This window comes from Anas acuta, chromosome 2, assembly GCF_963932015.1.
Source record: "Anas acuta chromosome 2, bAnaAcu1.1, whole genome shotgun sequence".
Lineage (NCBI taxonomy): Eukaryota > Metazoa > Chordata > Aves > Anseriformes > Anatidae > Anas > Anas acuta.
The window spans coordinates 91,258,640-91,282,892 of NC_088980.1; the positions used below are offsets into that span (position 1 = coordinate 91,258,640).

The 24,253-nt window shown below is 37.8% G+C and overlaps 1 protein-coding gene across 19 annotated transcripts in view; it reads left to right on the top strand.

Moving 5' to 3' along the window:
* Positions 1-24,253, top strand: part of LOC137850783 (poly(rC)-binding protein 3-like) — a 515,321-nt gene that overhangs the window by 188,083 nt on the left and 302,985 nt on the right. For 17 of the 19 annotated variants that reach the window (XM_068671177.1, XM_068671183.1, XM_068671175.1 and 14 more), the window contains one exon: positions 13,117-13,173. The exons of the other annotated variants lie outside the window; for them this stretch is intronic. The gene's annotated coding sequence lies outside the window, so the exon portion shown is untranslated. The remainder of the gene's footprint in view (positions 1-13,116; positions 13,174-24,253) is intronic. 19 annotated transcript variants of the gene reach the window in all.

Sequence of the window (24,253 nt, forward strand, 5' to 3'; positions counted from 1 at the left end):
GGGTGTGTGTAAGAGCAACAGGAATATTCCATCAGGAAACACCCTGATATATATAAACATTTATAAGATGTATGAAATTCTGTTTGTTTTAGAGCTTATCCGTTAATCTAAACGTGGTTGATCTATGTGCTTTAAAATAGAATTAATTAGGCTGTGATTTGAAGTGTAGCAAAATAATATATTTTTAGGGGACTCAGAATCCCCTTAAGTCAATCTATTAAAAAAATCTGAACACATTTGTACTTCGTTTCTAAGCTTACTATAGCTGTGCTAAATTATCCTGGATCACAATTTGAAGTGCAATAGTTGACCTCAAGACACAGAAATGCTTATCCTGTCTTGTAGCAAGTTAATGGAACCTTTGATGTTATCAGACAATTGCATTTAATTTTTTCTTCATTGAATGTTCATGGAGAAAACATCTATCAGCATGTGTCAGTTACCTAGGAAGAAGCTTCCTTTCCCCTTCTTCCCACTTATATCCTGAAAATTGTGGGACTTGGATCTGAAAATACAGTATAGGTGCAGCTGGAGTTTGGGAGCAAAAAAAAAAAAAAAAAATGCTCTCCACCCTCAGTTCCAGTGTTTTGGGTTGGTTGGTTTTGTTGCTAGTGTGTGTTTGTTTGTTTGTTTAATGTTCTCCCACCATTATGGCCAAGAGTAAGTGTACAACCCTGTTCTTGCTAACAGATCAGGTTCAGATATGTTTGGGTATGGATATATTGTTTCCATGGCCAGCTCTGGGGTAGAGTCCCATTCTTGCAGTGTGAAGTCAGAGGACATAAACCGTCTTGTGATCCAAGCTGGTTCTGTGCACAGCCACAGCAGATGTCTCTGCACTTTAGTTGTTTTCAGAAGTCAGATAAAGAGGGTGTTTTCATAAGGAGAAACCTGACCGGACTGGTGTTATTCCTCAAGAGCTGCTTCAGTACATGGACACTGTGCTTCCTTGTTTTGCTGTTTCAAAGCAATAATAATTTAATAATAATAATAATAATAATAATAATAATAATAATAATAATAATAATAAATATGTTTTATGCAAGAGAGTCCTGCTAACAATCCCAGCCAGAACCCATAGGACTTCAGGCAAAGACACACTGGTATGGTGGAACAGAACTGAAAACAGAATCAGTACTATCAACACAAAAGAAAAAAAAAAAATCAGATGCATGTTTTTAGCAGACTGGTGAAGTATGAGAGTTTAGTAACTTCTGAAAAGTAACAGGCAGGTAAGACAAATGCTTCTTTTTTAGAGTAACTTATGCTTTTAGAACTGGAAACTTCCCTGGTTGACAGCCCAGTGGAATATTGATACACCCAGAGGGGAAAATCTGCCTGTCTTTACTGTGACAAAATCTTTGAAAGGAAACACAGGAATAGCATCAGCATTTTCAAAAAGGAGAGCAACACTCCAGAGTCTCTAAAATGTTTCAGAGAAGCTTCCCAGTGGGGATGTATGAGGAATTTAAAAAGGCCACATGAACTCTCAGGAGACAACTGGCTTGTCCTTTCTCCTTTCTGTAACGTGGGGAGCTACCCATGGGAAGCTGTTTTCCCAGGAAGATAACAAATTGCTTTAGGAGGCAAGTGATTAACATTAGGGGACAGAGCACCATACGGTGCTGTGGCTGAGTCCCCAGAAGAAGGAAGCACTTGCTCCAAAGAGCTGAGGATCCTTTTGGGGACAAGCTCCATACATGTGACTATTGGCACTGCAAGCTGTTGTGCAGCTGACAGTTAACCCGAGATCCGACTGCATGGGTTTGAAATTGGACTTAAAATGTTCTAAGAGCAATCATATTGCCCTGTGTAGTAATTCTCCTTGCTCAGGGTCCAAACAGAGAAAGCATGGCCAAAGAATGGCACTTAAGGCTGCTTCAGAGGCAGTAGAGAGACTTTATTCCGTAATAGCTAATGGAAGTAAGCTGGGTCAATTAGGAAAACAGAGATCCTGGAATGCTAACATTGGTAAGCTTGCAGATGAACCCTATCTGGAAAGCCAATTGGTTCTGATGTGGCAGAAACGATCAGTACCACAACCAAGAGGAATTCAGGCTTTTGGATCAGCCATTTGTTTCACAAGTGAGATGAAAAAGCCATTATTCTGTGTATTTTCATGTTTAATCACATCTATAGATGACATGTACAGTCAATATACACTTGTATGTCTTATATCTACAGTATAATGGATGACTGCCTGTAATACTCTACAGCCTTAAATATTATGTTAATTATGTGTTTTCATAATTATTTTTTTTTTTTAGTAAAAGAGGGTTCTGGGGAGAAAGCAGGGACTTTCTTTAAAAAAGAACTATAGTCAGGGACTCTTCTTAAAACAGTGACTTGAACACTGGAATTTTAAATTTTTGTTGCAGTCCTGGAGTGCTTGATCAAGAGATGTATCTTGTTACTTGCTTGAAATAATGTATTACCTACCAACTGGCAGCAAGGACATGAACCTCAGTACAAAACAAAATCTAATAGAGAGTGACTCCTTTCTTCTGTCTTTGCTTCCTCTTTATTCATTTCCATTTCTTTTGAGAAATGCTTTAACATGTTCTGTTAAAATGGATCTCATTGATTTTTTTTTTTAATTTATTTTGTTTCATATTCTATTATGAATTCAAATACACAGTGGCATCTACAAGATTTTGACAGAATCAAATTAGGGCATACCATACTTGATGGACCTGTAAATAAAGAGTTCTACTTTCACCCCAGTTTCAATCAATGAATGTCCATTAAATAACGGGGGAAGAAAAAAGAACTCAATTATATTTTTTTTTCAGTCATACACTACTGGTTTTTCTGAGAAATAGGGATGTTTGAAGTGTGTTTAAAATCCTTTTGTGTAAAAAATAAAAGCAACCTGTTGTGCAAAGTTTTGGTACAAGACTGCTCAAAGAGAAGTGAAAAATTTACTTTTACATACACCAATACATATTTTTTCGTAAATAGAGAGAGACTGATGAAGTTGTTGAAGTATGAATATTTTACCCCAATGACTCAGCTTTGTGAAGGAAACTAAAATTTATGTGAAATTCATTATGTGAAATTCATTAAACAGCTGATCACTTTTTCAAGGATTGTTTGAGTTGGAAGTCAAAGTAATCAGCAGCTGTTTTTCAACAGCACTGTTGCTGAGTGTGAAATGACACACAAATGTGTGGAATCTGTTGGTTATGGTTTTTTTTTTTCATATTTTATGAAAAATAGTAAATTATGCAAGGCCATTATGGTTTAGACCTTTTTGTTGTTGTTGTTGTTGCAAATTCAGGGCTTAAACTGCATAAAATGCGGTGTACTGAACATAACATGTATGTTTCCCTGGACATTTCCAAGTGAACAAGAAATTTTTTCTGTGGTAACTGGAAGAGTCAAGCAGAAAACTGCTGCATATAGTAGCAGTGCCTGTGGAAGTTAACAATTAATCCACGTGCATGTAGTAAGCTAAGATCTGTTTGACCTGCTTAGTATGTCCAGAACATATAGAGTAACAGGATTGCTGTTTCACAGCAAATTTTTTTATATTTAATGTATATTCTTTTTCTACTCCCTTCTTAGCTAGTGCCTCTTTAAACCTGCTAGCTGTGGGAACTGGCCTTTATCAATGACTGAGAAAAGAACATTCATTCTTTCCTATTAAGTTTGTTACATTAATGTCTCTGTTTTTTGTTGTTGTTGTTGTTTGGTTGGTTTGTTTTGGTTTTGTTACTGTTGTTTTTTGCTTATACCTTCTGTATTCTTTCTATTTGCGTAGAAACAGATGTACTGTTGTTTAATTATTCTTGCATACAAATATATATATATTTTTTTTCCTTTTTTCACCTCTCTGGAGAAGTGGTATCATTAACAGAAGTAGTCATGGTTTTCAAAAAATAAAATCATCTGAAGCTGTGTCTCTAGTCAGAGATTTTTTTTATTATTACTATTTTATTTTTAATTACATGGATATTCTATGGCAGTAAAACAATGCAATCTCAGAAATTCCTAGAGAAGGGGATCAAATACGGCATTAAGGCAAACCGCTCTTAAAATGCCAGGACAGAAACCAAAACACCACGACAGTTCTGATTACAGAAGTGTGAAGAATAGAGGACAAACAGATATAGCGAAAAGCTTTTCAAAGACAATGCAATGCATGTGTCACGTAAAAGAAAACTGGTGCAAAATTTAAGATACAAACTTTTTTGATTATTTTTTTTTTTCCTGCAGCTAGCAACAGATTATTCCATGTTCTATTTTGCCTCCCCTGTCAGTTTTAAATTTGCATATACCCTATGCTAGCCAACTACTAGCTAGTCAATAATTGGTTCCTCTCTACATTGTTAGTACCTAATTTTGTTCTTGGAAACAAACCAGATGAGAACTGTTCAGGTACCCATTCATTTAAAAGGCTGAAACGTTTGGGCATCATCATCAGGAGCAGCCGTGGAGCTGCTCCCAGGCAACATGCACTCAGGATACTTGAACTCAGCATGTCATTTCTTTCTACTGTGAATTTTGCAGTGCTCCCCTACCCCTTCCAGAGCAACAACATGAAAAGAGGATGAGGAGAATACATGAAAAGCTGGCATTCATTTGAAAAGGTCAAAAATTCCTTGATTTTGCTCAAGAAATCTTGTAAACATGATAGAGAATATCCTAGAGAGTTGGAATCAAGAAGGTAAATATAAGGGCTCTGAATTTTAGAAATCTCTGATTTAACAGCTTCAGCAATTTGAGGTCTATATACAAGGCTCCTCTTAGAGGCAGAGCACCCAGGGAAGACACCACAAGAAATTCTGCTAGCTATTTTAGCTAGGAAAGCACAGCAACTGGAAACTGGGTCAGTGCCCCTGAGTAGGTCTGGGGATGAGGAAGTTCTCTGCGCTGGGAATAAAAACAGTGCTGTGGCCTGTGCTGACAGCACGATGTTTTCCCTGTGGCCCCAAAGCCAACTCTGGGCTTTTTGGAAGCCATCAGTAGGAGATGTGGTTTTGGGGCACTCTGCAAGCTGGCTCTGCCCTGCACCTCTCACCCCCTGCCCTTGGGTGTCAATTGGTTTCATTTAATTGGCTTGTGTCTTGTTTAGAAAGCTTGCCAGGCTGTAGGAAATTATTTGCTAAATCTAAATGCTGGTTAATGTTGGTGTGCATATAATTTCTGTGGTTTGATCTTTTTGGTGTGTTTTTCTTGCTGTAATAACCTGTTTTTTATAAACTATAAGAGAGGTGGTGATCACATATTTCACTACCTGATACTCTTCGCAAGTTCTATCACTGTATGTAATCTGTGTGTTGAGTTTTTAAAATGAATTTAGCAGCATCATTTTTAAAATGTTGCTTATTAGAAGGATTTATCTTGCTCACTTGTATTCAACACCATACAAGAGTTTATATTAAGATCATAGCTTGAAGAATCTTTATAAGAGACGGCAAATAAGGGTAGGCTGTTTGATAAATAATGGTGAAACATTTCCTAAAGATCAAAGAATATGATACAACTGTTGTTTTAAAGTAACTGCATAATTGTAATCACATTTTAATTTTTAATTTAGTATTCATTTCCAAAACATCTAAATCTAAGAGAAGTTCAGGTGCGTTGTTCTTCTACAGTCATTGACTCTAGTTAAGAGACTGCTTAGAAACTGATGTGCAGTATTGAAACTAATTGACTTGGAAAAGTGTTTGCTGTGATTTAATTGGAAACTTTGAAAAAATTAATCATAGCTTTAAAACAACTTCTTCCAATTTGGGAAATTGTCCAAGCTGTTAATAATAATGGTAGATTTCAGAAGATGACTATTTCAGTCATAAAGCACAGAGAGAGGCGCCTGACTGCAAACACCCCTCCAAGCTCAGGAGTTTCAAAGATGTGTAAATGCTGACAAGGCAGGAGGAGAAACTGGAGCAGTTCAGGGGATGTGAAGCCTACTCTTAAGGGCTCAACCTCTTGCCATCTTAAAAGCATCCTTGCTTCCAATCATCAAGGGAAAATTTAGCATATTGATCTGGAGTAAGGTGAGGTTTAGGACTTTAAAAGGGAGTTTGGAACAACTCTGAGCAGTGGCTTTAGAGGTAGCCAAGAGCACAGAGGATGATGGGGAAGTTAGCAGGTGGCTGCATGCCACCCTCCGCTGATGGAGAGACCGATAAGAGCCCTACCGCCCCGTAACTCTGGTCCCACAATTTCACTGTTCAATGGGCTGGGCACTGGGGCTGAGAAGTTTGTGGGCCAAATAGGAAAGGAAAAAATCCTGTCTAGATTGTGTGCTTGAAGGGAAAATAAGGGGCAGGCTTTACCTCACATATACATATGACTACACAGATTTTGTTAGTCTAGAACATATGCATAGCAAGTAATATCAAAGCAATTAAATGTCATCACAGCTAAGTCAAAAGAGAGTTTTCTGGATGACTTTGGGGCTAGAATTTCTGTGGCAGGAATTATTCTAAGTATGTGCTGAGTGACGGTGTATTAGATTGCTTAACCAATTAAAAGCTGGATGAGTTTGCAAATGATGAAACAGAAGAAATGTTGCTCCATTCTGATGGAGGTGGGGGAAGAAGACAAGTTTGTGTAGGCGTTCAACAGCGTAATGACGTGTTTGCTAATAAAATCCTTGCTAATTTTAGCACTGTTATAGCAAATGCTGCAGTATCTGTATAGCAGTTTTGGAAAGAACAATGCAAAGAACATTACCTGCCAATGCACCCACTGTCATGGGAATTTTTGGATAGGCAGTGTATTCAGAAGCATCTGCTAACAAGAAACACCATAAGAAAACAGTTTTAAAAACAACATGCATCATTTTGAATTAATCTTTTTTTTTTTCTTTTTTTTTTAATATTTTATTTTATCTAACAATACCTTTCTTTCTCCTTTCTGCTTTGTGGGTTGGCCGCTTCCATTATTTTCATGTTTCTGCTGAGGCTGGTAAGCTGGTTTGATGTATTCAACAGTCAAAGTGCAGTTCCGTGTGCGTTTTTGTCGGCTGAGTAAGCAAAATGAAAGGGGCTGACTGTGAAAGTGGAAAGGTGATTTACATCAGTGTCATAGTGCTGTGCAGTAATAAAACACAGGGATTGTTGGACACACATTATATTGTACAATTATATAATTATAAACAATATAATTGGAGGCAGTTGAGCTTGAATGCAGCAGGCTGTTATTTAGCAATCATCTCTTTCAAGGCTCATTAAACGCAGATTTATACACAAAATAAAAGCTTTGCTCTATAAAGGCTAAATATGTAGTGGCATTTATTCACCAAAACGCAATACATAGATCTAAAGCTGCCAACATCTATAACGGATTTAGTCAGTGGTTGTAAATGAAGCTGTTCAGTGTGTATGACAATACGGACCCCTTTATTTAAGGCATTATTTCCATGACTTCCTTTGTATGTCTGTTTTGAAAGGCTGAAAGACCCAGAATGCACGTCTGTGATCATGGATTCTGAAATCTGACAAGCAGGGGCACTACAAATTATCTAAGTGTTTTTGAAAGGTAAAGAAAGAGTCTTAAAAATCATCAATATTTTGGATGTATGTCAACCCTTTACAATTTTATACTTCTGAGATTACATATAAGCTTATGGGAGAGAATAGGGAAAAAAAATGAAGTGTGTTGTTGCTTCTACATCAACTCATTTATTTTTTTGTTTGTTTTACACATGCAATTATCTTACCTGAAGAAAAATAAGCTGCTTGTATGTAAAAAGTTAGAGATAAATCTTTTTTTATTCTTTATTTTTTAATATTTTCCTGCTTTCTTGTGAGTTAAGAGGAAAAGAAATACAGAAATAAGAACCTTTTAGGGTGTGGAGATTTATGACACATGTAACAGTACAGTGTAATCCAAGGTTTTAAAAGTTGCCAGACATTTGGAACTTAAATGTATGTTTAATTGTGTATATATAAATGTGCATTTAGGTGCTTCATGAATTGGCTTTTGTTTTTAAGCATCCAGGGCTCCCACTGACTTGTAAACAGAGCTATGAAACATCAGGATAAATAACCTGAAAACACTGGTGAAAGTGTGCCCACAGGCTCCTCTGTGAGAGCACAGCTCAGCACTGCCACGGACCTGACCAAATTCACGTATTTGTTTTTGATCCACATGTGACTCTTTAAATGTTCAATTTTAATGCTCTTCCTGACATGTCATTAGCTCCAGTCTCACTTTGTAATTCTTTGCAGTATGTTTAATCTAATCTCTTCTTTATGTGACTTGTGGGTGCCTGATAGATGCAAGACTCCTATGAGTTTCAGGAAGCCTCTGATTAAATTAATGGTTTGTCAGGGCACAACTTCTGCCAGCCTTTTAAGAAGCTATTGCATTTTTAATTGTTGGCTTTCACCTTGCTACATCAGAAATCTGTGTGCATAATCATTGCAGCTTATTTGAGTTTACCTATGCTACTGAAAAATCCTAATTAATTATGGTAGTTAAAAGTTTTGAACTCATGGAAATAATTGTGGCATTGATACTTTCAGCAATTGTATCTTAGCTTTAGCCTTTTATAATTGAGATGCAAAGCCGCTTTCCTTCCCCCACTTCTGCCTTGTTTACTTATTTATCCAAATGTGTTAACTTGCGATGTTTCTCAGAGCCATGCTAGTGTTTTAACAAGGTCCAGCTTCTTGTAACACCATTATAAAACACTGCAGTCTTTTCAGAGTTTGGAGATAAAGCATTCCTAAATGCATGAAGTCCATGAAGTCCAAATGTTGCTTCATAAGACTACTTTTGCTTGTTTTTATTAAATATATATATATATATATTATTTCTTTTTCTCAGTAATGTAGGGACAGATCCTCTATTTTTCATTGGCTCCACTGAGAAATGGTCTTAAAACCTTATTTTAATCATTTGGTCAATGTGTTTTTCTGTCTTTCTGTCCTTTGAGCAAAGTAAATTGTTACACACCATACAAAACAATGCTTATTAAGCATACATACAAATTCACGTGCTATTAAGTTAAGGGATTTCAGGTTTAAATCTTCAGTGGTGAACTATTGTTATCTAATAAGTTTGTTGTTGTTTTGGTTTCATTTGTTTTTTTGGTGGACAGGAACTCAAAAAGGTAATTTGGTTTTGAAATTTTATTTCCTTGTGGATATACGTGTATGTTTATATTTTGAAACAGGAAGCCCATTGGTGTGTTCTGCAGAATGAAGCTAAACAATCCAAACCAGCTAACCTCTTGGGCTTGGGCAGTAGGTTTGGTGTTTGTTTTTTCTTGTTCTGTTTTGTTTTAGTTTTTCAGAAAACCACAGATAATGAGACTTAGCTGAAAACAGGCTCAGAAAAGCTTGTATTGTTCAAGTTTGTCCTGCAACTTCTGAGCAGAGAATTTCAGTGCTCAACCTTTCAAATTTTCAATTACATTAGATTCCATTGGAAAAGAAAATACCAAGTTATATTCATTAACATTGTCAGGTTTTATCATTATTTCCATCTAAATTCCTTTCCTTCTAAATGAATTACCAATAGTCTCCTGCTCTGCTGGATAAAAGAAATCATCCTTATCTAGTGCTTTACAGCACTTCATGGTTAGGAAATGGATAAAGTGGGATTTATCTTGCCGTTGATCACTACGGTAGAGTGTACAGGCTTGTATGACATGCAAAATAAGTAAAGTTAGACCCCAAATCAAGAGCTCATCTTTCCACGTGTTGTGCTGTAAGGTGTTTTCTCCTGATGCACCACTCCTATGAAACAGTAATGGCTATATCACAGGGTTTAATCACCTTATGGGCCGGAGTAAAAGAGAGGCAGCCTCATGGGATTTCTCTTAAAACTCATGCTAGCAAAATTTCCCAAAGGAGCCCTTGGAATCCACTGGCTAGGGGATCCATGACAGGGATCCCACATGGTCATTGTCTTGCATGACTCCCAGTGTCTGCCTGTCTGTTCCCTGAGTTGGAGAGAGCAGGTTGTCCTTGGGGTTTGCAGGTCATTGGGGTTTGCTCTCCTTACACTGTCACAAGTGTCTTGTTTGAATGTTTTGCACAGGGGTTAACCATCCTGTATCCTCAGGGGCAGCATGATATTTGTTCTGTAGCACCATACTTAAAACTGGAAATTAATGCTTTGTCTCAGACATCATAACTGGAAGTTGAGGACTTTTAGTTTAAGGCAGTAAAAAACTACAAATACACTGTAAGCATAAAACTACTTTAAGAGGAAAATGGAATAGCACTGCATGCTGAATTGCCCATATTACTGACCAAAATAATCTTTTTGGAAGTTTTAACTCTTTTAAGAAATTGGATGCTGGTTTGTGCAGCTTGCACATTTTTCTGTTTGTATTCATATCAGCTTTCAGGAGGTGTTTCTCTTAAGGTCTAGTCCAAAGATAAAACATTCCCTATTGTACACAGATGTACTGCAGACAAACAGAGAACCAAGCACATCTAACAGAATTAATTCTGGGAACTATCCCCTCATTAGTATGGCATAATGGCATTCTGTGCACTGAAAGGTGGTGGTCTTTGGAAAGAAAGAGGGAAAAGAAGATTGAGTCATGAACTCCATCTTGATCTAAAAATGAAATTATATTTCAGCTCTTTATCTGATGAAAGCATAAGTTTTGAAATTAAAAACAATATATATGTATTAAACTTAGAGTTTGATTTTTATTTATTTATTATCTAGATGGCCATACATGTCAATAACTGAATAGAATATATTTCTGTTATGGTAAGATTGATTCATATAAACCGTCCTCTAATGAAAATTTTAAATAAATGTAAAGGCACTATAGATAAAATAAAGGTGGTGTGAGTAAGACTCCTAAAGATATTATATGTCTTAAAACACAATGAAAGATTTTTCGTTCAGCCTTTAGCAAATACTTCAATACTTCTTACATGTGAAGCTCATATGCCAGTGTGCTCATACCGACACTCAACTTTTAAAACGTTTTGAAATCCTCACAGGAGGAGGCTGTGAAAGCCCATCTGAGATGAAGCTGTTACTAAGGGGGAAACTGCTCAGACCTCCTCACTCCTGGGAGCACCTACCAATGTCCGCGCCACTTGTGCACCTTCAGGGAAAAGCAGGGATAGATCCCCCTGAGAACAGCAGGGGAGTACAGGAGTTGGTTTCATTTCCCGCTCCTCATAATTAAAAAAAAAAAAAAAAAAAAAAAAAAAAAAAAAAAAAGACTCCTTCCAAGGAACTAATGCAAACATTACTTCAAAGTTAGTCAAGCGATAGAATGAAGTTAATGGAAAATAAAGTGATATGTAGCTCACATATAGGGGGAAAACAGCTTTGGAATGTTTGTTTAAAAAGAGTGGATGCACTTAAGTTGAGCTGCAGAGCATTGTCCAGCTAGTTACAAGCTCATCTATTTTAATGATTGAAATGTTCCCTAGGAAAATTGTTTTAATAGCAAGCAATTGGTGCAAATCAGCAGAAAGAACAAACACTTTTCTCATACAAAGGTATAAGTGTTTAGCAAAGCAATTTTCTTACGTGCAGTATTAGAAATTTGATGGTCTTTAATTGATCCATTATAAATTTTCTCCTTCCCCAATTGCTTATTCAGTTCTGCATCTTTTTCCTCTTTTTGCCTTGCAAGTGTGCTGTGCCAGCATTATTTCTAAGGAAATTTCCTGATGCATTATAAAACCAGATTGTTGTTTTTCCCTTGCGGCATATAATACAGTGTTAGTTTTTACTTTCTTGTTTGCACTTGGCTATGAGTCAACCTCGCTCCTCTGAAAACAAACAAACAAAACCACAGAAATAATCCCCTCTCTCAGCTCTCCCAAATACCTGCCTTTTCCCCCTCTATACTAAAATATTTACATTTTTAATTTTTACCTAAAGGAAAAAAAAAAAGCCATGCAGGATATCTTTTGCTATTCAGGCTCTGCTATAGCTTCCTATCAAGTTAATTGAGGTTTTTCCACTCACTTGAGTGGAAATGGGATTGTACTTTTGCTTACTGACCTCGTTCTGATGTAGTGGAGTTCCCTACACACATATGACCAAGGGAAAAATAGGAAGGCCGGTGTTAATATAGATTGAGTGAAAAATCAATGGCTGGTGTCATAGGTTAAACTTTCTTGACTTGTGTTTCTTTTCTCAGCTTACCCTCAAACCAGATCTTTTGCGTTACTTAGGTGGAGTCAGTGAAGTGATTTAAGTCAGTAAATGTGGATTCATGTTTTGTGCTTCACTTCAGAGGCAATTAACATAGTATATCACAACTCCATACACCGAAAGATGTAGATTACGTGCATTGTATCATTGCATAAAGAAGAAAATTTCATGTTATATTGCTTTCATGCTAGTTGAAAATTAGCATGAGATGAAACTTGAAACACTTTCTTTTCAAGAACAGTCTTAACATTGACGATGTTTTACGTTAATGAAGGTTGGAGACCTCTAATGTTTGCTTGTTTCTAGAGAACACAGGCTGCTAGAGAGTCTCATTTGCCTTGCTTTATAGAAATTTCAGCAAAACTAATGTAAATCCCATTTAAGCTGTATGAATATAAGAAATCTAAATATGTGATGGTTATGATTTTCAGAGGGATGATTTTCCAAAATAAAAAATCTAAATGATGTTTTTCTTATTTCCCTGACAGTCCTTATTAATTCCTTCCATGCCCCTCTCTTTTCCTTTCCCTTCTTTTAAATTTTCACTGTGAGAGTCACTTTTAGAAAGGCGCAAACAAGAACTATAGAAGTAAAGGAAGAGGGAATTAACATTTTGGTTTCCAGGCTTTGCAGGTTTGTTCAAAGGGTGCTGTTGGCACTGTAAGAATTTGTGTGTACAATTTTTATTATATTTTTTTTAATTAGTAAACTTTGGGTGGGACTAGTTTTCTCTGAGACACTTCTTAGAACTAAATGCCATCATCCTAATGATACAAATCTCAGTGAAAGTCTCTATGAAAAATTAAAACAGGTTGCTGATTGGGAAATCTAAGATACCTGTTAACATTTGAATCGTAAGAGAAAGCAAAATGAAAATTTTAGGATGCTAAGTTCTCTGTGGTGACAAAATGCTTTTTCTTCTTCCTGACAAAAATCTATGGCTTTCTAGCCTGTTGTAGAGGAGGACAAGTTTTTATCATTGGTGAAAATGGATTGCTTCATATCCAACAGGTCACGATTTCTTCAGATTGAGGTGGAATTTTGGCTCATGGAGATCTGATGTGATAGGTAAGCTAAAGCTATTTTGGCATGTCTTATTATGTTAAGTACAAAGTAGATGTATTATCCTACTTATTTTGCATCTGTGCTGGTGGAAGAGAAATGAAGATCTGACTTCTTTTGCAGTCTCCCAAATGACACTTCAAAAACAGGGTTTATATTATTATTAATGAGCTTTTATTTCAGAAGCGATATGTGTCAGGAGACAAGTGAACACAAAACGTAGCTTCCGTATGCCTGATTGCTGCGTAAGTTGGTAAGATATTTTAGTGTGAAAAAGGATTTTTGGTCTTATCTGGAGACAGCTCAGAAAATCCATTATAACTGGTACATAGAGCACATGCTCATAGAAAGATAACTGTTTGGATGTAGTAATAGTGATGCTAAATTACTTAGTGGCACTCTTTCTCTTTTCTATTCTCTTCATCTATTTAATCATATGAGCAGTGTTGTAAGGAAGGTATCCAAGCATGTAGCTACCTCATAAATGACAGACTAAAGTAAGGGTAGAGTTTTTTATGGTGCTGTTCATTGAACTTTATTGTCCATGGCAGTTGTTTAATACTTAGGGCATAAAGCTACAGGCCAGTTTGGTCTTACAGTCATGAATCAGTGCCATGACCAAGCAGAGGTCTCATTTAGGCTGGAGTATGTGAGGCTGATCCAGCTCCAGAGAGAGTAGAGAAAAATTTGAAAGGATGTGACCTCATCTTGAGTGAGGAAGTGATTAGTGGATAGGTTGTGGCAGTCAGAAGCAGTTATGTAGTTCTTGTCTGACTCAGGCAGGTGTGTGTAGACAAGTGTATTTAATTGGATGGAGTTGATCTGACAAACAAAGTTGAACTAAAGCTTGCAGTAGAAATTTCTGGGAAATCTGAAAAAATATGGAAATGACAAATAACTGTTTGTCACCTCTGAAATCCCGTGTGGGATACTGCCTAATGATGTAATTTTTCAAGTTGCAGATGAACTTTTTTGAAGTAATCTAGAAAAAATACATATTGGTAGGATTTTGTTAATTCTATTTACAGTACAAGTTGTTGTCTGTTTTTGTTTGTTTGGTTTTGTTTTTATGCTTAGGATTTAAAACTGAAAGTAGAGAATTCTTTCTCTACTAGTATGAACACGATGGTAGGATTCTAGAACTTGTTGATACTTCAGAGCATTTGCTTTATTAAACTGTGTAGGAGACAGTTTCATTCGGACTATTTTACTTCAATTGCTTCTCTGCAAGACACCAAATATATTGTAGTTGTTGTTGTTTTTTGTTTTGTTTTAAGCTGCATCTTTCAGGCAATTTGGTACAGACCATCAAAGGCAAACTGCCAGCACTGGTCCATCATTGGGATGATGAACAAATGTCAGTAAATTTAACAATAGGGAATGTAAAATATATAATAGTATACTTAGCACCAGAACAGCTGGCCATCCATTCCATAGAGCACACAGCTTGAGTAGCTTCTAAAATGTCTGTATGTTTTGATTTCTTGTTCTGACACTCGTCCCTTCCTAGCCAAAATAAACCTTTTGCTTTATAAAATATAGCTCTGTATGTGTGTAATACACCTTGCAATAAATTATAGAGCCAAGCACTTAATGTGGTCTGACCGTGAATTCCATGACTGAGAGATGTGCTCCTATTGCAGGATTAGATGAGAGAAATGTGAGTGTTGTGTGAGAGTGATTGGTAACACTGGGTGGGTCAAATGGATATGGTTTTCCATGGCTGTGTTGTTTTTATTATGGATCGCATAAATAAATTCTTACTTTCTTATGGGAAGCAGAGGAAGGAAATAGTCCTGCAGAAATATGTGGATCTTTTCTTCCTTGCAGAAATGGAAGGATTCGTCTCAACAGATGACACTACTAGAGCTCATCTTTTCAGAGAGGTTTTCCTCTTTGTGTCTGTGTAGGTATCTCCTCGTGTCATAAAGATGTAGGCATTTTATAAATAGATCCTTCCATAAAAGGGGCTAAAATTACATGATCAATTTTTCCCTCACCATGTCAGAAGCAAGTATCCAATGCTTTTAATGCAGACTCACAGAACGGCTGAGGTTGGCAGGGACCTCTGGAGGTCATCTGGTCCAACCCCTTCCTCCAGCAGGGACACCCGGAGCAGGCTGTCCAAGACCATGTCCTGGCAGCTTTTGAAAATCTCCAGGGATGGAGACTCCACAACATCTCAGGACAGCCTTCTTTTATACAAAGCCTGATTTGGCCCATCAGGTCTGATCCTGAGGAAATGGCACACAAATTTTGCAGCAGGCTGGAACTCAGACGGGTGATAGAATAACAGTTCTATGACACATGCAATACTGTCAGATCATGGAACTTAAATTTTTTTCAAGTACCATTATTAATGTCCTAAAAAAAAAAAAAAAAAAAGGAATCAGGAAAATAGATGTCAGCCAGTGGATCTGATGTGTAGAGAACTCATTATTGGGGAGAGGGATGGAGAGACTTTCATTGTTGCAAGAAGAGCACTTTGTTGAAAGCAGAAGGCAGGTATGGGCAGCTGGCTCAGGGAAAGAAATTCCTGGAAGCTGAAAATACAGAGCTAAGAGTGAGAGGATGAATCCTGAAGTGAGAGCCCAGAGGCAGAGGTTATGGAGAAGGAACTACAGTGAGAAGCTGCTGGGGATGGGAAGGTGAAGAAATATTATTTAAAATGTCCTTTGTTATCCCTGGCTCGTTTCACTGGGTTGCTCTTGTTCCTACTGTTTCATTACCTGTTGTGATAGTAGCTTTCCTTGATTCATCCTGCCTTAATTACCATTTATGTAGCTTGTCGAGGAAACAGATAAGAAATCATAGATGTAGAGGCCAGGTTCAGTCAGGTTCTCTAAGGATGGCAAAAGGGAATCTAATTTGCCAGAGGAAATTGTAAAAATTTGTTTATCTTTTAAGAAATAATGCCAATAGATGATACGTTTAAAAAATGGAAGAACATCTTCCATGTAGAGTTCAAGCAAGTGAGAGGTGCTGAATAAGGTAAATTGTACAGTTAACACACACTACATATAAAAGAAGTCAGAGCCAGTCCAAGTTTAAGAATTAGTCATCACAAGATGATCTTCATCTACTTTACAGGTTTTCATTAAAAAGGAGGTTGCCATAGAGCATATCCTGCTGAACCGTGGTGGTTCTTTTTTATTTTTTTTAACACAATGTCTTTAACATGCTTAGCATGTGCTAACCAGTATAATTGAACATATGAAAAGATTTAGAAATAGCCAGGTTTTATTCTTAATAGCACTCCTCTAGTTATTTTTTTCCTGCATTGTTTTGCTTTTAAATTGATTATTAGAACGATTTATTACACTAATAACTCTATTTACAGTTCAGCACACTGAGTACTGTTCCTCACAGAGATGAACTGGGAATTGAGGAAAACTCCAATAAAATTTTAGTGGAGACAGAGCTCCTGAAAATGAGCCTATTTCAGTTCTGCCAGCGTTGTTTCTGGTAGGGGACACTGTAATATGCAGAGGTTCAGAAAGATGTCAGTAAAATTAACAACCTGATATTATATGCACAGCAAATACTAGAGGCTGTTGTATTAGTTTATTTATTATTATTATTATTAATTTGATTTTTAGTTAACACCATTCTGCCTGATGCCTCATTATTTTCTTTGGTTTCATGGAAGCCTAGCAGCTTATGTTAATGGCTCTTTCTTTATCCTATCTGATAAGGTCATGGCTTGATGATGTTAACTTAGTTTAGAGAATGTTTCCAGAAGTTGATATCTCTTTTCCTTTAATATGGACACACTGAAAAATTGGAGAGCATGTACTTTCATCAAATATTTACTGGTAATCTAATGCAGTCCTTTGAGACTTATGTGCAAAATTTTCAGTCTCTTAGATTGGGTATCTAATCAGAGTTCGTGACAACTATAGCTAGTTCTGATTTTAAACCCAACAACAGCAACAAGCACCACCAGTGAAGGCTTGGCTCGTATAAAAGAAGCAAATGCCCTTTTTCAAAAACCCTCCAAAGCTAGAACTTTTACGAAGATGTTCACTCCTGCAGATACTGAGGTGTATAGATGATAAAATCTGTATTGTATTACACACTGTATATCTTGCTCTAAAAAATGTGTCAGTAAGGTGAGGGAGGGGAGCAGAGGAGATGATTGCTGAACTACCCAGGTGGCTTTAGAGCTCTTTGGGCGACTGTGTGAGAAAGTGTTTAGTTTGTATGATAAATATTGACCAGCTCCTAGACATGACTGAGGAATCCTCATCCCATGAACAAGCCGTGAAACACTGGCCACATTGTGGTGGGATGAAACTCACTGTTGGAGCTTGGCTTGGGTTAGCAGACATAGAGTCAGCTGTCTGTTTATTGGGTGGAGGTTAAAAACAGTGTTTCTGTAGTAAGGCTTCACTCATAGATGGATCAGTGGTGATCTAGCATTGAAAAAGAGGGAGAGATGAAAACAGAAAGAGAGAGGAAAGAGAAGTGATGTTTGTGTGACCTGGTTTGTGCATGAAACTTTGCTTTTGCCTGATTTCTCAATAGTAGTTAATCAGTGGAGCAGTGTGTGGGTCTAGCTGGCCCTCACCTAGGAGGGAATCCCTGTTATTCTTCCTATCCTGTGGCATCAAACATGTAATGTGGAGTAAGGCCAAGGTTTAATCTTAATAAACTAGTAGTCTGTAGTTTTATGATGAGTGCACCTACTGCACTTCAGTTTCTCCTTTTGGCTAACAGGGCATATTTGGTTGAGCCTTTGATCTGATGTGCTTTTCCCATGTCTCTACACTTGAATCTACATGTACAGCAATGCTGGTCTTGTGCTGAGTTACCAAGACATCTCTGAAACTTCTGTCTGTTCTGACAGTTCCTTTGCAATAAATGGATAGATCTGAAAAGAGGGATAAAGCTTTTTGCTTTAAAGGAAATAAATAATAGGATATCTTGCAAATGACTCTGTATTTTCTAATAAATGCATCACAGTATGAGAAAAGCCCTCCTGAAGAGCTGCAATAATATACTTCACCTTTTTTCAGTCCCTATCCTGCCACCTATGGTTATTCTGAAGATCCCTTGAATTTTGCTGTTGAGTTACTGATGCCATGGATGCAGAGATCAGTAAAGCACGTTCTTGAGACTTTAAAGGGACATAAGCATATGCTGAAACACTTTTTCCTGAATAATCTCATAACTGTGAATAAAAGTTGCAACATGTCTTTAACTGTTATTGTAAAACTTATTTTTGTGTTGGATATTCTGTTAGAGAACTAAAAAAATAAAAAATAAAAAACGAGGCTTTAGCCTTCATTTACCCATGCATATCACATGCATACTGCTAAGTATGAGTTCACAAGCATTACTGCTAACACCTCTGTGGAAATGGAACTTAACAAGTTTCAAGTTGCTACCAACACTAAGTCTTCATCCTTTTCCTGATCTTTCAGTAGTTTGTGATAATAAAAATTGTCATGTGCTGTAAGGTTTTGATGTAACTTGGGAAACCTGCATATGCAAACAGATGTGTTGCTTATTTTCTGTAACTGCATTTAAATTTTCTTTCTGTAGTTGGACAAGAAGAGAGCAACTGTGAGGGCACGTCTGTTGGAAAAAGTGTAGTCTTGCAGTGGGTCAGCACTGGCACATAACAAAGGGTCTTTCCTTGGGTGGTGGCTTTGTGGGCAAGGCTTTCCTTGACCTGCCACTTTTCTTTGCTGCCAGCATTCTCCTGCTGACCTCAGCAAAGGTTGGCACAGTCAGATGCTCAAGCCCTTCTGCACTAGTGGCATTTATATTGTGAGACAGTTTAGATCAAGTTCATTTTGCTAAGCTGCTCACCCATAATGGGTCTGTCACAGCAGCTTGACAATGTATTTGTATCCATTCTGGACAGCCTTTGCTGTTCAGTGCTCTCAAAGTGAAAGTTCCCTGCAGACCACTTGAATTTAATGTTGTCAAGCAGGAACCCCTCCCCTCTCCCTCAGAATACATCTATTTTCCTTGTGGCTTTAATAGGCAGCTGTCTCTTCCAGCTGTGCTTTACCATTGAATTGATATCAAGTAGCTGAGAGCATCTCTTAATTTAACCCCAATTTTCCCTTGCTCAGCTGGCATAAAGACGGCACAGCCAAATAATGGAGTGGGTTTTGCGTCAGAAACACATTTATTGTTTTTGTTTGTTTGTATTAAAAATCTGTTGGGATTTATGCTTTCATAGAATTATAGAACCATTCAGGTTGGAAAAGATCTCTAAGACCTTCTAGTCCAACCTTTAACCTATCACTGACAGGTCTACCACTAAACCCTGTTACTAAAAAGCAAGATGTTTGTTTTATTGGTAATTTGCAAACAGTTTTGGTTTGTTTCTGTTGTAAAGACATGGTGGGGTGTGAAGGGAAGGAGAACAGTGGTATCTCAGAGTGAAATCCAGCCTACCTGCCAGCTTTTTCTGGGAAACTACATTAGATTTCAGAGACTAGATTTGATCAGGAAATAGGAATGATTGCTTTTTCATGCCCAACCGTTAATGTTGAAATTATGTAAGTATATTTAATTCCACATCCAGATTCAAAACTGTGTGAGTCTTTTATTTTGGCTTATATGTATCTAAAATATAATTTCAGTGCTGGCAGAGCGGGAGGATGTTCTGTCCTCTCCATTTCTCTTCCTGCAGCAAGATCAAATCACTGACTAAACCTGCAGGGAGACATCCATTTCTAAATATAGTAAACTGAGCCTACAAGCTTTACCAAGGTCTGGGCAGACAAGCAAAAATGAATCCACTGACTCTCTCCTCTGCTAATTCATCTCCCGGGTCTCTCCTTTGGGGATTTCTTCTCTTTCCTTCCTTCTCCTCCTCCTTACTCATCCTCCGCCCTTCCCTTCAGTGCTGCTTTTCCTTTAATACTGGTTACCTAATACTGTCTCTCCATCAGGACATATCCTGTATCATGTAGACTGTACATGTGCTAGAGCTGTGCAGACCCTTAGGCTTTCAGGTCACCTTAGGAATTTGTTTCCAAGCTGGAGTTCAAAAGATCAGCAGCTACCCCAGAGAGTGCTAGTGCCCACGGCAGTATCCGTGTCCAGGTCAGTGCTGCTGCATGTGTGGAGGTCAGGCTTAATGGGATGTTCTTGTGTTTTCCTCACCCACTCTACGCAGCCCTGCCTCTGACAAAGCATAGCGCCTGAATTGCTCTCTGTGTTTTTTGAAACAGTTAGAAATGATAATAATGGCCAAAGAGTAATATTATAAGGGGTGTTTCTTCTGAAAGCAGACAGAAGCTTGATGAATTCTGCCATCAAAGTCTGGCAGTTGAAAGTCAACTATGAAGAAAGAGCAAAGCTGGCTTCATCCTCAACGAGGTGCATTTAGCAAACCTGTACCCTGGAGGCTTTCTCTCTCATTCATGAAACTTGCTGCAAGAAATAAAAGAAAATGTAGCTTGTGACTGTACCTCATGTTTCCATGTGGCATATTTATACTATTTTCCCCCAAAGCTTTCTACCTGTGGCTTTCTAATTTGCACAATATCAGCATAATTAGTGTTGGCCTTCCATTACCTCTGCCACAAACATACATGTAAGAGAGCAAGAGCACCTGACAAACCCACTGCTCTTCCAATACCTTCACAGTGCTTTCAGTGTGCTTGTTAATCATGAAAGCTGAAATGAAATACCTTGGGCTGCAGAGACATCGTCACCTGGTTTCAGATAGTGCATCCATTCCGAAATGCTCTTGGAGAAAAATCAAAACTGCCTTTAGAAAAGACATAGCCTGGATGTAATAGTTAAGCAGGTGTTAAGTAGTAGCCATTCTTCATGTATCAGGTTTTTGTATGATAACTTTTTTTAATCCTTTTATTACTGCTTGAAGAGAAAGATTTGTCCAAACTCCATCTTTAGCCAGGGGATGGAGGGTCAGGGTTGAGTGCTGGGAGACAAACATTTTGAAAGAGATCCACTGTCAGCAGAACAGAAGTTTCCTCTAAAGCAGATGCTTTAAGTTTTTCTTCTTTCTTGTTAGACAGTCTCATTTACATAATTCGGGTAAATGCTGAATTAGCTCTGAAGAAGCGAAAATCTTCTGTGTGTGCGAGGTATGGACAGAAACAGCAGTGCTTCTGCATCAGCTTCATTTAAAAACCATTATTAGTTATGCCTAAAAGACAAAATTAGCAACCCTGTGGTTAAGCCGTAGTGTGTCAGAGACTGCAGTTCCCAGCTCATTCAGACTAAAGATCACTAAGAGGTCCCAGCCTTGCAGGCGAGCGTGTATGTAAAAAGTCTGATTTTAAAATGGAAGGTGGAAACAAAACCAGGAGATTTATTCCTGGTATTCAACAAGCAACTTCTGTAGTCAGTTTGCAGTTTCCTACTTACAGAAAACAGCCAACATGATTTATTCCCCCTGCCCGCCTCCCCCCATACTCCCTTCTACACTGATGCTTATGAAATTATGATCATTTGCAGTCTGGGAGCAAAAATACTGCCCAGGGAGGGAAAAGCCTCGGCTGCTTTTGCCAAATGACATAACTGTACCTAAAATGATTCCGATGCCAGAGGACTGTGAAGCATGTTGCTTCTTTGGTAAAAGTGGAGGCTGTGTCCTGGATAATATTTTGGTTTCCTGAATAGTCAGTGGCTAGAGAGATTTCAAATGCTTGATTGCTTTCAAAAGGAAACCTTTTTGCTCTGGATTGACAAACAGGCCTTTAACTCTTTGTGTGAGATGGTAGCAACGTTACGAAACAACGTCCTGTTTCCCAGCTGTGATTGTGCTATAAGCAGTGAGCTGTGCATCACGGCCGCTGGATTATAAGCAATTTGGGGCAGATAAAACGCCTGCCATTGTGCTTTGTATTGTGGCTGGTACAATGAGGCCCTGCTGCTACCCAGCGCTGCTGGGAGCTATCAGTCTGGAAGAATTATAGCAGCTAGGAAATCTGTAAAATGCACAGACAAGATGTTCAGATAAAGAGGGTACTGGATCAGTGAGAAACTGGAAAAGCTTTTGTAAGACTCCCTGGTTAAACATTTACTACTGTTCTGCGGTGTTTCATCCCCAACAAAAGTTTACTTTCTCATGAAAAAAAAAAAAAAGCATTTCTTTAGAGAATAAACATGACTGCAAAGTCACATCAGATCTTGTTCAAGAGAGATTTTTTTTCTCTCCCACTTTTCACATTGTTGAAGACGTTGTTTTAGTTCAATATTATGGAACATTGACAAATCAACAAAAAAGAAACGTTTTGTGATGTACAAAATATGCTCTTTTAGATTTTTTTTTCCTTTAGCGACATGTTTTATGAGTGGAGTCTTAAACACCCTAGGACCCTTGTTTTGTGAAGACGTTTTCTCATGTATGAAAAAAAAGAGTTTCCAAGATGGAAAATTGGTTCATACATTTCTTTTGAATCTTACAATATTTAAGATTGTCATCAGTGCATTAATGAGCATCTTCCTTTCAAAAAAAGCTTCCTGTACTTATAAAACAAGAGCTTGAAGTTATTTTATTTATTTATTTTTTATATATTTTTGGGAATATCTTTCTCAAATAAAGCACAAAAATGCAGATTTTTATTTTTTTTTTAAATCACGAGTTTCGGTTCACCATCCTATTGAACTTTCAGTGTTATAGCTTTCTTTTCTGACATCATACTACAAGGTCATGAATCAGCAGTTAGAAATAAATATTTTTTTTTTTTTTTTTTTTTGTAAAATGTCCAGCCTCTGACATTTTTAATAATCTTTCTCTTGGTAGGTATCACCAGTGGTGTTGGACTTACTTATGGTGTTTTAATAGTGTTCACCTAAAATATGTGCAAGGTTGGGAGAGATTGCACCTTAGATTACCACAGTTGGAGGAGAACAACAACAACAACAAAACTAAACAAGCAAGCTTTCAGGGATGCAGGCTCCTCTCCAGATGACCGAGCGTTTGAGTACAAGCTAGGTCATTCCACTCCCACTAGCACCACTCCTTCACTGCCTGGGGTGGGACCAGAGCAGTAGTTCTGATGAACCTTCTTTTCAAGTGACTGGCTATGCTAGTGTGCAAATTTGGAGGAGGCTGAATGCACTGATAAGTTTCTTTTCCAGGAGGGGGGGGGGGGGAAAGTATAGCTCAATACAATGGAGTAATTGAAAGCAGGTATGTGATTTCCTTAATAAATTCTCTAACTTTTCTGGGTAAGGACAGCGCTGGAAGCACAGGTCAGGGCTAATTACTTGTACCATTCACCTAAGGTTGGCACAGTCAAGGAGGGAGAGGAGCTGCATTTTATTTATTTACTTACTTACTTTCTTATTTAGTGCTTAGTGAAATGAATTAATCCAGGTCCCTCACCTCTGAGAGTGAAAGCCATCAGGAGATGAATTGCAAAATCCCCACAGCTGGGAATGAGAGGCATTATCGAAAATGGTAGTTGCCTGTCTGAAGAGGGATTGTATTGCGGCTTAACTGTAGTTAAATGTAAACTGCCTTTACTGGAAACATTATTCTTTGCTGGATTTGTCATGCATTTTGCTGTCAGAGTGGCTTTGTTTACTTTAAAATTGCTAGCAGAGACTGAATCTGAGCATTTTGGTTTGAAGAGATGGAAAGGTTTAATATCCCCTTTCTTTGCCTTTCAAAAGACTCCATTGCTTTCAATTAGCCGTAGTGTCTTTGCTAAATAGAATGAAAATACCCAGCTGTGCAGGAGCTGTGGGCCAGCAGTAGGTGTTGGAAGCTGGAAGCACTGAGACCCTCTTCCAACAAAAGTATTCATAAGCCAACCTCATGTTGAGAATGTTAAATAACACTAAAGTGTTTAGATGTGTGTGCAGATCTGGACTGTAAGCCCAAGTGTTTATCTGGCCAAAATGTACTGGTTTCTGGCTTTTGGTTTTACTTGTAGAAAGACATTACTGAGAGTTTTCACAGTTTCCAGTGCAATCGCATGCTGTGACCTGAGCATCCATGCCATTCCTGTGTTTACCCTGAATATTAGGCAATGTTTTAGCTTGATCCTTTCCTGGCATTTGCTTGATGGAATAATTTTGGGATTTCTTTGAAATTGTTCATAGAAGATCAAATGGCAAAATCAATGGGGACCCTTCTGCA